General features: G+C 45.9%; 1 long non-coding RNA gene across 1 annotated transcript; it reads right to left on the reverse strand.

The window, feature by feature from the left end:
* Positions 1-11,335: 11,335 nt before the first annotated feature.
* LOC147980158 (uncharacterized) lies at positions 11,336-14,901 on the reverse strand. Its single transcript, XR_015619134.1, has 3 exons — positions 14,543-14,901; positions 13,261-13,335; positions 11,336-11,625 (listed from the first exon to the last, which is right to left on the reverse strand). It is a non-coding gene; the product is annotated as an uncharacterized LOC147980158 (long non-coding RNA).
* Between the last annotated feature and the right edge of the window lie 1,035 nt (positions 14,902-15,936).

Raw genomic sequence — 15,936 nt, forward strand, 5'->3', positions numbered from 1 at the left:
TATAAATTTGACATGCAAGCTCAAGAACAGGGTCACCTAAGCAGCACAAATTTGCAATGAATAAAACACTAGAACAAAAACTAATTGTACCAATGGAGGAGTCACATACCAAGGAACAATCTCCCCAAGCAGTTTTGTGAGAGGTGCTTTGAGCGAGGAGATCGAAAATGGCAGCAAAATGAGCTTGGACTCGGGTTTGAGCTGGATATTCGTGTTTGTGGGAGGAAGGAGTGTGTGGGTGCAGGAATAAGTGGAGGAGGGCCACCATGGACCCACGAGGCAGGGGGCGCGCCCTCCACCTTCGTGGCCAGGTGGATGACCCCCCCTGCTGTGTTCTCAGTGCCAAATATTCTCAAATATTCTAGAAAAAATCATATTTAAATTTCAAGGCATTTGGAGAACTTTTATTTTTGGGGTATTTTTATATTGCACGGATAATCAGATAACAGACAGAAAACACTATTTTTATTTTATTTTATATAAATAACAGAAAGTAAAAGGAGGGTACAGAAGGTTGTGCCTTCTAGTTTCATCCATCTCATGCAAATCAAAAGGAATCCACTAACAAGGTTGATCAAGTCTTGTTAACGAACTCATTCCGAATAACATGGAACTGGAGAAATTTCGAATAACACTATGTTACCTCAACGGGGATATGCACATCCCCAATAATAAGAATATCATATTTCTTCTTGACAGTAGGAAGAGGAAATTCAAAACCTCCAAATATAATCGATGGAATTTTTCCAATAGAGTTAATACTATGGACTTGAGGTTGTTTCCTCGGAAAGTGTATCGTATGCTCATTACCATTAACATGAAAAGTGACATTGCCTTTAGTGCAATCAATAACAGCCCCTGCAGTATTCAAAAAGGGTCTTCCAAGAATAATAGACATACTATCATCCTCGGGAATATCAAGAATAACAAAGTACGTTAAAATAGTAACGTTTGCAACTACAACAGACACATCCTCACAAATACCGACAGGTATAGCAGTTGATTTATCAGCCATTTGCAAAGATATTTCAGTAGGTGTCAACTTATTCAAATCAAGTCTACGATATAAAGAGAGAGGCATAACACTAACACCGGCTCCAAGGTCACATAAAGCAGTTTTAACATAGTTTCTTTTAATGGAGCATGGTATAGTGGGTACTCCTGGATCTCCAAGTTTCTTTGGTATTCCACCCTTAAAAGTATAATTAGCAAGCATGGTGGAAATTTCCGCTTTCGGTATCTTTCTTTTATTAGTAACAATTTCTTTCATGTACTTAGCACAAGGATTCATTTTGAGCATATTAGTTAATCGCATACACAAAAAGATAGGTCTAATCATTTCAGCAAAGCGCTCAAAATCCTCCTCATCCTTTTTCTTAGATGGTTTGGGAGGAAAGGGCATAGGTTTCTGAACCCATGGTTCTCTTTCTTTACCGTGTTTCCTAGCAACAAAGTCTTTCTTATCATAACGTTGATTCTTTGATTGTGGGTTATCAATATCAACAACAGGTTCAATTTCTATATCATTATCATTACTAGGTTGAGCATCATTATGAACATTATCATTGACATTATCACTAGTTTCAGGTTCATTACCAGATTGTGTTTCAGCATCAGAAATAGAGATATCATTTGGATTCTCAGGTGTTTCAACAATAGGTTCACTAGAAGCATGCAAAGTCCTATCATTTTTCTTTTTCTTCCTATTAGAAGGACTAGGTGCATCCATATTATTTCTCTGAGAATCTTGCTCAATTCTCTTAGGATGACCTTCAGGATACAAAGGTTCCTGAGTCATTCTACCACCTCTAGTCATAACTCTAACAACATTATCATTATCCTTACTATTCAATTCATTGAGCAAATCATTTTGAGCCTTAAGTACTTGTTCTACTTGAGTGGTAACCATAGAAGCATGTTTACTAATAAGTTTAAGTTCACCCATGACATTAGCCATATAATCACCAAAGTGTTCAAGCATATTTGAATTGTATTTCAATTGTCTACCAAAATAAGCATTGAAGTCTTCTTGCTTAACCATAAATTTATCAAACTCATCTAAGCATGGGCTAGCAAACTTAGTAAATGGGATTTCAGCTTTATCATATCTATCGAGAGAATTTACCTTTACTACCTGTGTCGGGTTATCAGGACCATGTATTTCTTCAATAGGTAATGGATTAAGATCATATGTTTCTTCAACAGGCGGTAAATTAAGACCGTGAATTTCTTCAATAGGAGGTAAATTCTTAACATCTTCAGCTTTAATACCTTTTTCTTTCATAGATTTCTTTGCCTCTTGCATATCTTCAGGACTGAGAAATAGAATACCCCTCTTCTTCGGGGTTGGTTTAGGAATAGGCTCAGGAGCTGACTCAGGAAGTGTCCAATTATTTTCATTTGTCAACATATTATTCAATAGAATTTCAGCTTCATCCGGTGTTCTTTCCCTGAAAACAGAACTAGCACAACTATGCAGGTAATCTCTGGAAGCATCAGTTAGTCCATTATAAAAGATATCAAGTTCTTAAGAGGATGATCAGGCAAAGCATTAAGTAGCTTGAGAAGCCTCCCCCAAGCTTGTGGGAGACTCTCTTCTTCAATTTGCACGAAATTATATATATCCCTTAAAGCAGCTTGTTTCTTATGAGCAGAGAAATATTTAGCAAAGAAGTAATAAATCATATCCTGGGGACTACGCACACAACCAGGATCAAGAGAATTAAACCATATCTTAGCATCACCCTTTAATGAGAACAGAAATATTTTAAGGATATAAAAGTAGCGAGTTCTCTCATCAGTAGTGAACAGGGTGGCTATATCATTTAATTTAGTAAGATGTGGCACAACAGTTTCAGATTCATAGCCATGAAAAGGATCATACTCAACCAAAGTAATTATATCAGGATCAACAGAGAATTCATAATCCTTATTAGTAACACAGATAGGTGAAGTAGCAACAACATGGTCAGGTTTCATTCTAGCATTAAGAGATTGATGCTTCCATTTAGCTAATAACCTCTTGAGCTCGTATCTATCTTTGCAAGCTAAAATAGCTAAAGAAGTTTCTTTATCAAAAACATAACCCTCGGGAATAACAGGTGAGTCTTCATCATCACTTTCATCAATATTATCAGATTCAATATTTTCATTCTCTCTCACCCTAGCAAGTTGTTCATCAAGAAATTCACCAAGTGGCACAGTAGTATCAAGCATAGAAGTAGTTTCATCATAAGTATCATGCATATCAGAAGTGGCATCATCAATAACATGCGACATATCAGAACGAATAGCAGAAGCAGGTTTAGGTGTCGCAAGCTTACTCAAAACAGAAGGTGAATCAAGTGCAGAGCTAGATGGCAGTTCCTTACCTCCCCTCGTAGTTGAGGGATAAATCTTGGTTCTTGGATCTTTCAAGTTCTTCATAATGATAAGCAGATATAAATCCCAAGTGACTCAAAGAATAGAGCTATGCTCCCCGGCAATGGTGCCACAAAATAGTCTTGATAACCCACAAGTATAGGGGATAGCAACAGTTTTCGAGGGTAGAGTATTCAACCCAAATTTATTGATTCGGCACAAGGGGAGCCAAAGAATATTCTCAAGTATTAGCAACTGAGTTGTCAATTCAACCACACCTGGAAACTTAATACTTGCAGCAAAGTGTTTAGTAGCAAAGTAATATGATAGTAGTGGTAACGGTAGCAAAAGGTAACGGTAGTAAAAGTAATGTTTTTGGTATTTTGTAGTGATGATAGCAATAGCAACGGAAAAGTAAATAAGCGAAGAACAATATATGGAAAGCTCGTAGGCAATGGATCGGTGATGGAGAATTATGCCGGATGCGGTTCATCATGTAACAGTCATAACCTAGGGTGACACAGAACTAGCTCCAGTTCATCAATGTAATGTAGGCATGCATTCCGAATATAGTCATACGTTCTTATGGAAAAGAACTTGCATGACATCTTTTGTCCTCCCCTCCCGTGGCAGCGAGGTCCTAATGGGAACTAAGGGATATTAATGCCTCCTTGTGACGCCCCCGATTTGACCGTACACTAATCATACACGCAAATGTGTACGATCAAGACCAAGGACTCACGGGAAGATATCACAACACAACTCTAGACACAAATTAAAATAATACAAGCTTTATATTACAAGCCAGGGGCCTCGAGGGCTCGAATACATAAGCTCGAAAACACAAGAGTCAGCGGAAGCAACAATATCTGAGTACAGACATGAGTTAAACAGGATTGCCTTAAGAAGGCTAGCACAAAAGCATCAATGATCGAAAAGGCAAGGCCTCCTGCCTGGGAGCCTCCTAACCACTCCTAGTCATCGGCGGTCTTCACGTAGTAGTAGGCATCCTCCGGGTAGTAGTAGTCATCAGTGGCGTCGTCTGGCTCCTGGGCTCCGTCATCTGGTCACAACAATTGGGTATGGGGGAAAAGAAGTAGCAAAGCAACCGTGAGTACTCATCCAAAGTACTCGCAAGACTTACATCAGATCTAAACTAAGTATGCATCTGTATCAAAGGAATGGGTTGTATCTGTGGACTAAACTGCAGAATGCCAGAAGGGAAGGGGAAAACCTAGCCTATCGCAGACTAGCATCTTCTGGAAACCACCATCTTGCAGCAACAGGAGGGAGTAGAGTAGCATAAAGTAAAGTAACAGTAGTGTTATCAAACTCGGCCAGAGATCCTTTCTCGACTCCCTGCGAGAAAGCAATCCCAGAGCCATACTATCCATTTCTCATCACCATCCATTTCTCGTCACAAGTATCCAGTTCTAGTTGTATCGATCGGGATACAACTCCAAGTGTCCGTTACCTCCGGCCGGACACACTTTCCTGGGTCATGCCCGGCCTCGGCCAAACAATACGCCGCAACCCGACCTAGGCTTAATAGAGAGGCCAGCACGCCGGACTAAACCTATGCCCCCAGGGGTCATGGGCCATCTCCCCGGGAACTCCTGCACGTTGCGTACGCGGCCGGTGAGCAGACCTAGCTACCTCCTTCAACAAGGTAGGTGCTTTCCAGTCCAACCCGGCGTGCGCCGCTCAGTCGCTGACGTCTATTAAGCTTTGGCTGATGTATACGACGCCGAACGCCCATACTATGCCCACGTGATGGTTAGTGCTATCAGGCCAGAGGCCCCTCGGATCAAATATCCAAATCGTAGTGGATTAGGAATGCGCGGTAATGAGCAGAGACTCACGATCGATGTGACCCCGTCGCCCCATCTCGAGTACTTGCAGCAAGGGCTAAGAATGCCCGGCCACGCCTCGTAAGTATCTTGCGGGCACCTTCCAGGTCAACCCGACTCCACATCACTCGCTATTAAGCTCGCGCGGGTGCCCCTCAGGGTCGACCCGTCTTTAGTAACATGGTTCAGTGTAAAGTCATAGTAACCATAGTAACTGTGTGTCTAACACCAAGGGGAAAACCCGAGGAATCACCCCCGGTGAATCCCACTCGATGTTATCATCAAGGTGAACGTAAGAGGATCCACCCTCGAGGTTCACACTTGAGGGGTTGCACGACAGAACCGTAACGGAAGTGGTTAAGGAGGAAATCACCCTCGATGACCTCGACCGTATAGCTACACTGTAGAGGTCTCATCAGGAGTGATGTAAGAGGTTCCACCCTCGGCACTCGATGATAACTCTGCAGAGTTGTACAACTAGGGGGTGATGTGCGGTGTCGGGTCCTGGACGTCGATCACGTTGATCGAGTCGTCGATGATGAAGTAGGGGCAACAAGGACAAGGTGGGGGTCACTGATGGATCACTAACCAACCTATACTAAGCAGTTTATGATAAGTAGGTAAGGTATGAAAGCAGGTAACAACAACAGGCTATGCATCAGAGTAGGATCATACAGAAAGCAGTAGCAGTTCTAATGCAAGCATGAGAGGGAAAGAAATGGGCGATATCGGAATGCTCAAGGGGGGTTTGCTTGCCTGGTTGCACTGGCAAGAGAGAGGGGTCATCAACATCATAGTCGTACTAGGTAGCAGCGGCGTCGGTCTTGGTGTCTAGCGAGAGAAGAGGGGGAAGAAACAATAAATATTAAGCAAACAGATGCATAGAGATGCATGACAAGACAAGTAGCGGTGCTAGGGGTGCCCTAAGGCGGTATGAGGTGATACCGGTGAAGGGGGAATCATCCGGGAAAATATCCCCGGTGTTTCGTGTTTTCGAACAGATGAACCGGAGGGGCAAAGTTGCGTGTTCACTATGCTAGGGATGTGTGGCAGACAAACGGGCTGCGTATCCGGATTCGTCTCGTCGTTCTGAGCAACTTTCATGTACAAAGTTTTCCATCCGAGCTACGGTTTATTTTATATTAATTATAAAAGATTTAAATCATTTTAAGGATTTGTTTAAGTATTTAATTCAACATTATCCAGAACAGTGTTTGCTGATGTCATCATGACATCAGCATGACATTAGCAGTTGACCTGGTCAACCTGACAGGTGGGTCCCGTTCGTCATTGACTGTTTAAACTAATAAGGGTTTAATTAAACTAACTAGTTAATTAGATTAATTAAATAGGATTAATTAACGTAATTAATTAATTAATTTAATTATTTGTTTTTTTATTTTAACATTTTTTAAAACCGTTCTGTGGGTGGGGACCCCATGTCATAGGCACAGGGGGCCTTAGCGGGTGCTGGGTTTACGGGCGAGGTAACCCGAGCCAGTGGTGGGGTGCCGACGGAGTAGAGAGCGGCGGCGCGCAGCCGCAGGGCAGCAGCAACCACGGGCGTCGCCGATGAGCTAGGCCGAGGTATGGCCAAGGGGAAGGCAGAGCGGTACGATGGCGACGCGACCGGGGCGCGGCCAGGCAGCGAAGGGCGGGCGGCCCTGAGAGGAGGAGGTGGGCAGGCGCGGGCAGTGGCTACGGCAGAGCTGCACAGCTGCGGGCGCGCGCGTGTGAGGAAGGCTGGGGCGAACTAGGTAGCTGCGGCGCTGGCGAGGCGGGGCCACGCGCAGGGCGACCGATGGCTGCGACGACGGCGGTGCGGGCGTGAGGTGCGCAAGGGGAGGGGCGAGCCGCAGGCGAGCGCGGAGCAGGGGGGATGTGGGAGCGATGGCCATCCAGAGGAGGCACGACGAGTGCGGGGAGGCCGCGAGCGAGCACGGCCTCGGGCGCGCGGTGACAGGGGAAGAGGGGAGAGGAGGAGGGCGCTCACGGCGGGTGGCGTAGGGTAAATGGCAGCGGGGCTCGAGGTGGAAGACGAGGACGACGTGCGTTGATGGAGATGACGGCGGAGCAGCTCCGGCGAGGTGGCGATCCGACGAGCGGCAGGGGTGATGGGCGGCGTGGCGGATGCAGTAGTGAGCGCGGCGAGCGCGCGTGGGGCGCTCGGGTGCCGGGACAGCGAAGGGCGGCGTGGTCAAGGCGGCGGGGTCGAGGCGGCGTTCCGTGCGATGGCGACCTGGTCCAGCGGCGTGTTGCCGGACGGCGGCATCGGGGTTGATCCCCTCGATCCAATCGGGGGAGGGAGAGGGAGGTGGATCATGGGGGAAAGAAGTGCGGGGAGTGGAGTGGTGGATGGGGTGGATAGGGTTCCACCGTCAAGGGGATAAGGGGTGTGGGGGTGGGCCACAGCTGGGCCGGCCTGTGGCCTGCTGGGCCGAAGCCCAGGGGGTGGGGGGGTGTTTCCTTTTTTTGTTAGTTTTCTGTTTTTATTTATTTTAGTTAACAAAACAGCTTTGCAACAAAAAAATATAACCCCTACTCCTAAATTAGCATAATAACATAGGCCACCTACTCCAAAAAGTTTGGTGATTATATAAACTAGATTAACATTTGTTTAGTATTTAAAAGCATTTAAATAATTGTTTTGCTGCTGTTTTACATACTATAGTGCAACTAAAATACTTTACAAAAGTGTGGCTTCTTCACCAATATTTAATATGGAAAATTTGGCCCACTCCAAACATTTTAGTTTTAATATTTGAAAACTTTTATTGTTTGCTAGATTTCGAATTTTTAAGCCGAACCGGTTTCGAACTAATGCGAGATTAGCAACAGTAATCGAGGTGGCGTGGCATCATTAGCAGAGGTTCACTATAGCCTAATTATCCGGGCGTCACAATTCTCCTCTACTACAAGAAATCTCGTCCCGAGATTTAAGTGCGAAAGTAAAGAGTAACTTCGAAAGAACTGACCCTTATAGGGTTAATTATCTGGTGAACAAATCAGGGAATGTGGCAGAAGTGTCTCTCGAGTTGAAACTTAAGAAAACATCGAGAGCAAAATATGAAGGTACAATGGGCAGTTTCAAGTGAATGGACAAACGATCGATACGTGAACAGAGTGTGAGAAGGGGGGTTCAGAGCATCGGGAATAGATTAACTCTCGAACGGTGGCTCGTGACAACACACAAAGCCAAGAGCAATTGATACTTCGGAATATAGGATATACAGGAGAGTCAGGTTCTGATCCTGTGGAACTGTGGGTTATGGGCCCACCATGTGGGTTAAAATAGAAGGAGCGATGACATCTTGCACGGTCATGATAGCAAGGCATGTCAGAGGGCAGCCTGTCAGCTATGTCGGCAACAATGTCGGTACCAGGGGCGAGGGACGAAGAGAACCATTATCCTGCGCGTTGAACGAGGCAGGCCATTAGGCAAAGTTCTCGTCCATCGGTGGTTACCGGAATGTCAACAACAATAATAACAGGATCTTTACTGACAGAGTTGTACATTGAGGTGCTTACATAAGCAGAGAAATATTACTTCTTATATAATATAGATCACAATAAGGTTTAAACAAACCATTGGAAAGGAAAAAGTAATTGTTAGAATAAACAGAACAATGGAAAGGAAAATGTGTTCAAACACATACTTCAGGGGTATATCCTTCCCAAGGACAAGCAGAGCATGGTATCCATGACAGGATAGAAGTATAAAACCAATTAGGTAAGGGGAAAGAAATTTCATGACATTACCCATACAACGGTGTTTGGATAATTTATAAAGAAGATTTAGTATCGTGCTTCAAATGTTCTTATTGGAGATTGGATTACCACAGACATGCTTTGAGATAGCATTGACATGGTTTCAAGCAAAGGTCAAACTTTGGATACACCAAGGACCCATCGGAAACAACTTAGAAAATAAGTCATACCATTTTAGCAGGGAAAAGATGAGGGTGTGGGGGGCTCAGTAGCAATCCATCGACATGTCAAAAAAGATGTATTCCCAAAATTAATATGAACAGGTTTGTGTTGGGGAAGGCAAGAATGTTGTCGATGATAACATAAATCATCGAGGGGAAGGATTGTATTTCTCCTCATGAATTTGATTGATATCCTGGAAAAGCTCAGAATGTTGATGATGATCATGACACATTTGTCGAGAGAATTCATGAAGATGTAATCAATCGGCGATGACATCCAGTCAAAGGAATGATGAAGCGAAAGGTCATTGGAACCATGGGTATGACACAATCTCGAAATTAAGCTTGTTGTTCAAGGTGAAATGATAAGATGAGGAAGATCGACGTAAGCTTAGCTCATCGTGGAAGTTGCTCCGGGCATAAGGACCAGGTAGCACAGTTAAAAAGTTGACATGATAAAAATATAGCCATTCAGGCTAGGAATGATGCGATGGGGTATAAAGCTTCCCAGTATCAAATACTAGGTGTAATGCCAGAAGGTAAATCGGAGTAGAGGTTGGACGGGTGAATGATTTGCAGAGGATAAGTAATTGTAACTTACCTAGTAAATGGGATCAAGGAGGAAATATGGTCGGGACCATAACTGCAAGGGATCCAATTTACTATACCGGAAGAATATTCAAATGATTAAATATCCTTGCAAGAAGCTTTTATGATAAGGCCCACACCGTGTCCGTGGGCATGAACACAAGGTTCAGGGTCGACTCCCACTTCTACAATGCATTACCTTTCATTTTACTTCTCGCTCTTAATGAAGCTGTAGTATTGAAATTTTATCTGACAAAGAGCCAGTAGAGTATAACCCGCATAACTTTCGAGTGCACACAGATTAGGGAAGGCATAGGTTCAACCCATCGGGGCGTCTTAGGAACATATGTCATAAATTTCAAGAATAAATAACACAAACTCGGTAGTAGATCATGCTTGAGAAAGCAGAGGATACAATTTACCAAAAGCATTATGTAACCGAGGAAGGGCTCAAAAGCTTATTGAATATGAAGGGCGTTATCAGATAAAATCCAAAAAACGGGGGTCTAGTGGCCCACAAGGGATCTGATGTGAGCCTCAGTATTCAACCAGAGGAAGAAAGGATGCAAGGAGAGCAGATTATAGAAACAACTGACCAACTCAAAGCATCAATTGCAAAGGAATTATGAATTCCAAGATAAGGGACCAGAAGCAATGCTCTGATTAGAGATGGATAGGTAGAATAGCCTTAGGGGTACAATCGATGGCGATTTGATTGGTCGAGATTCAACACATGTTAAAATGACGTCTAAGCCAGAAGGAAGAATTCTAGGATTTGATTGATGATTGCGAGCATTCACAACATATTGTATCAACGGACTCAAAATGATAATGACCAAGGCTGAAAATAAGATTACTAGACTTATTGTATTAACCATAATGCAATCAAGCAAGAAATTCAAGAACAATAGGCTGTTGAGGATTTTCACAAGAATGAATGGTATTACGAAGACTTTTGTGAAGTACATGAATCAACTGAGGATGAGCGGATACTCGGTAGGTGCACAAAGTTATCCGTAGGGGTATTCATGTGACAAGGAACTGCAAGGCGGTAAGCTCAAAGGATTCTCGGAACAAAGGAGAGCAGTTCAGGGCATCTTGTAATAACATGATCAATGGGATAGAATGTAAGATTGGCAAGTGTGTGTAGTTATCCATAAGGATATTTCGGTGGTAGGGAACATGCACAAAATCTCGAGAGAATATCATAGAGTATCTTCGGAATTTTCTGATGCAGCAGGCGATCATCTGAAATAAGGGGCTCTCCGGGCATATGTGATCACGAGATCCTAATGTTCGAGTTAGTAAAACCATTTAACCCGAATAGAAGAGAGATCAGAGTCCTAGAGTATAGACGAGGAATAAAAGATCCTAATACCACCCAATGGCGATGTGGGCCCGTAAGCCACACAACCATGTTAGTAAAAGTTTTGTAGTGACTAGACTCAACTTCGGCCAAGGAGTTGGAAAGGGGGCTACCTACAGGCAGTCGGCTCTGATACCAACTTGTGACGCCCCCGATTTGACTGTACACTAATCATACACGCAAATGTGTACGATCAAGACCAAGGACTCACGGGAAGATATCACAACACAACTCTAGACACAAATTAAAATAATACAAGCTTTATATTACAAGCCAGGGGCCTCGAGGGCTCGAATACATAAGCTCGAAAACACAAGAGTCAGCGGAAGCAACAATATCTGAGTACAGACATGAGTTAAACAGGATTGCCTTAAGAAGGCTAGCACAAAAGCATCAATGATCGAAAAGGCAAGGCCTCCTGCCTGGGAGCCTCCTAACCACTCCTAGTCGTCGGCGGTCTTCACGTAGTAGTAGGCATCCTCCGGGTAGTAGTAGTCATCAGTGGCGTCGTCTGGCTCCTGGGCTCCGTCATCTGGTCACAACAATTGGGTATGGGGGAAAAGAAGTAGCAAAGCAACCGTGAGTACTCATCCAAAGTACTCGCAAGACTTACATCAGATCTAAACTAAGTATGCATCTGTATCAAAGGAATGGGTTGTATCTATGGACTAAACTGCAGAATGCCAGAAGGGAAGGGGAAAACCTAGCCTATGACAGACTAGCATCTTCTGGAAACCACCATCTTGCAGCAACAGGAGGGAGTAGAGTAGCATAAAGTAAAGTAACAATAGTGTTATCAACCTCGGCCAGAGATCCTTTCTCGACTCCCTGCGAGAAAGCAATCCCAAAGCCATACTATCCATTTCTCATCACCATCCATTTCTCATCACAATCCGTTTCTTGTCACAAGTATCCAGTTTTAGTTGTATCGATCGGGATAGAACTCCAAGTGTCCGTTACCGTAGGACAGGCTATCGATAGATGTTTTCTTCCCTGCAGGGGTGCACCAACTTACCCGCCACGCTCGATTAACTCCGGCCGGACACACTTTCCTGGGTCATGCCCGGCCTCGGCCAAACAATACACCGCAACCCGACCTAGGCTTAATAGAGAGGCCAACACGCCGGACTAAACCTATGCCCCCAGGGGTCATGGGCCATCTCCCCGGGAACTCCTGCACATTGCGTACGCGGCCGGTGAGCAGACCTAGCTACCTCCTTCAACAAGGTAGGTGCTTTCCAGTCCAACCCGGCGCGCGCCGCTCAGTCGTTGATGTCTATTAAGCTTCGGCTGATGTATACGATGCAAAACGCCCATACTATGCCCACGTGATGGTTAGTGCTATCAGGCCAGAGGCCCCTCGGATCAAATATCCAAATCGTAGTGGATTAGGAACGCGCGGTAACGAGCAGAGACTCACGATCGATGTGACCCCGTCGCCCCGTCTCGAGTACTTGCGGCAAGGGCTAAGAATGCCCGGCCACGCCTCGTAAGTATCTCGCGGGCACCTTCCAGGTCAACCCGACTCCACATCACTCGCTATTAAGCTTGCGCGGGTACCCCTCAGGGTCGACCCGTCTTTAGTAACATGGTTCAGTGTAAAGTCGTAGTAACCATAGTAACTGTGTGTCTAACACCAAGGGGAAAACCCGAGGAATCACCCCCGGTGAATCCCACTCGATGTTATCATCAAGGTGAACATAAGAGGATCCACCCTCGAGGTTCACACTTGAGGGGTTCCACGACAGAGCCGTAACGGAAGTGGTTAAGTAGGAAATCACCCTCGATGACCTCGACCATATAGCTACACTATAGAGGTCTCATCAGGAGTGATGTAAGAGGTTCCACCCTCGGCACTCGATGATAACTCTGCAGAGTCGTACAACTAGGGGGGGGTGATGTGCGGTGTCGGGGCCTGGACGTCGATTGCGTTGATCGAGTCGTCGATGATGAAGCAGGGGCAACAAGGACAAGGTGGGGGTCACTGATGGATCACTAACCAACCTATACTAAGCAGTTTAGGATAAGCAGGTAAGGTATGAAAGCAGGTAACAACAACAGGCTATGCATCAAAGTAGGATCATACAGAAAGCAGTAGCAGTTCTAATGCAAGCATGAGAGGGAAAGAAATGGGCGATATCGGAATGCTCAAGGGGGGTTTGCTTGCCTGGTTGCTCTGGCAAGAGAGAGGGGTCGTCAACACCGTAGTCGTACAAGGTAGCAGCAGCGTCGGTCTCGGTGTCTAGCGAGAGAAGAGGTGGAAGAAACAATAAATATTAAGCAAACAGATGCATAGAGATGCATGACAAGACAAGTAGCGATGCTAGGGGTGCCCTAACGTGGTATGAGGTGATACCAGTGAAGGGGGAATCATTTGGGAAAATATCCCCGGTGTTTCGCGTGTTCGAACAGATGAACCGGAGGGGGAAAGTTGCATGTTCGCTATGCTAGGGATGTGTGGCGGACGAATGGGCTGCGTATCCAGATTTGTCTCGTTGTTCTGAGCAACTTTCATGTACAAAGTTTTTCCATCCGAGCTACGGTTTATTTTATATTAATTATAAAAGATTTAAATCATTTTTAGGATTTATTTAAGTATTTAATTCAACATTATCCAGAATAGTGTTTGCTGACGTCAGCATGACATCAGCAGTTGACCTGGTCAACCTGACAGGTGGGTCCCGTTCGTCATTGACTGTTTAAACTAATTAGGGTTTAATGAAACTAACTAGTTAATTAGATTAATTAAATAGGATTAATTAACATAATTAGTTCAGTAATTAATTAATTAATTTAATTGTTTGTTTGTTTTTTTTTTTTTATTTTAACGTTTTTTTAAACCGTTCTGTGGGCGGGGCCCCCATGTCATAGGCACAGGGGGCCTTAGCGGGTGCTGGGTTTACGGGCGAGGTAACCCTAGCCAGTGGTGGGGTGCCGACACGGCGTCGGCGGAGCAGAGAGCGACGGCGCGCGGCCGCGGGGCAGCAGCAACCGTGGGCGTCGCCGGCGAGCTCGGCCGAGGCGTGGCCAAGGGGAAGGCAGAGCGGTACGGCGGCGACGCGGGATTGGGGCGCGGGCGATGCGATCGGGGCGCGGCCAGGCAGCGAAGGGCGGGCGGCCCTGAGAGGAGGAGGTGGGTAGGCACAGGCGGTGGCTGCGGCAGAGCTGCGCAGCTGCGGGCGCGCGCATGTGAGGAAGGCCGAGCCAAATGAGGTAGCTGCGGCGCTGGTGAGGCGGGGCCGCGCGCAGGGCGACCGATGGCTGCTACGACGGCGGTGCGGGCGTGAGGTGCGCAAGGGGAGGGGCGAGCCGCAGGCGAGTGCAGAGCAGGGGGAATGTGGGAGCGATGGCCATCCAGAGGAGGCACGACGAGGGCGGGGAGGCCGCGAGCGAGCACGGCCTCGGGCACGCGGTGACAGGGGAAGAGGGGAGAGGAGGAGGGCACTCACGGTGGGGGGCGTAGGGTAAATGGCAGCGGGGCTCAGGGTGGAAGACGAGGACGACGTGCGTTGATGGAGACGACGGCAGAGCAGCTCCGGTGAGGTGGCGATCCGACGAGCGGCGGGGGTGATGGGCGGCATGGCGGATGCAGTGGTGAGCGCGGCCGTGCGCGCGTGGGGCGCTCAGGTGCCGGGATGACGAAGGGCGGCGTGGTCAAGGCGGCGGGGTCGAGGCGGCATTCCGGGCGATGGCGACCTGGTCCAGCGGCTTGTTGCCGGACGGCGGCATCGGGGTTGATCCCCCTGATCCAATCAGGGGAGGGAGAGGGAGGTGGATCGTGGGGGAAAGAAGTGCGGGGAGTGGAGTGGTGGATGGGGTGGATAGGGTTCCACCGTCAAGGGGATAAGGGGTGTGGGGGTGGGCCGCAGTTGGGTCGGCCTGTGGCCTGCTGGGCCGAAGCCCCGGGGGGTGGGGGGGTTTCCTTTTTTTATTTTTGTTAGTTTTCTGTTTTTATTTATTTTAGTTAACAAAACAGCTTTACAACAAAAAAATATAACCCCTACTTCGAAATTAGCATAATAACATAGGCCACCTACTCCAAAAAGTTTGGTGATTATATAAACTAGATTAACATTTGTTTAGTATTTAAAAGCATTTAAATAATTGTTTTGCTGCTGTTTTACATACTATAGTGCAACTAAAATACTTTACAAAAGTGTGGCTTCTTCACCAATATTTAATATGCAAAATTTGGCCCACTCTGAACATTTTAGTTTTAATATTTGAAAACTTTTATTGTTTGCTAGATTTCGAACTTTTAGACCGAACCGGTTTCAAACTAATGCGAGATTAGCAATAGTAATCGAGGTGGCGTGGCATCATTAGCAGAGGTTCACTGTAGCCTAATTATCCGGGCGTCACACTCCTTTTAATAGAGTACCGGACCAAAGCATTAACACATAGTGAATACATGAACTCCTCAAACTACGGTCATCACCGGTAAGTATCCCGATTGTTGTCACTTCGGGGTTAACGGATCATAACACATAATAGGTGACTATAGACTTGCAAGATAGGATCAAGAACTCTCATATATTGATGAAAACATAATAGGTTCAGATCTGAAATCATGGCACTCGGGCCCTAGTGACAAGCATTAAGCATAGCAAAGTCATAGCAACATCAATCTCAGAACATAGTGGATACTAGGGATCAAACCCTAACAAAACTAGCTCGATTACATGATAAATCTCATCCAACCCATCACCACCCAGCAAGCCTATGATGGAATTACTCACGCATGGCGGTGAGCATCATGAAATTGGTGATGGAGGATGGTTGATGATGACGATGTCGACGGATTCCCCTTTCCGGAGCCCCGAACGTACTCCAGATCAGCCCC

This window comes from Triticum urartu, chromosome 3A (assembly GCF_056163025.1).
Source record: "Triticum urartu cultivar PI428250 chromosome 3A, HENAU_Tu73, whole genome shotgun sequence".
NCBI lineage: Eukaryota > Viridiplantae > Streptophyta > Magnoliopsida > Poales > Poaceae > Triticum > Triticum urartu.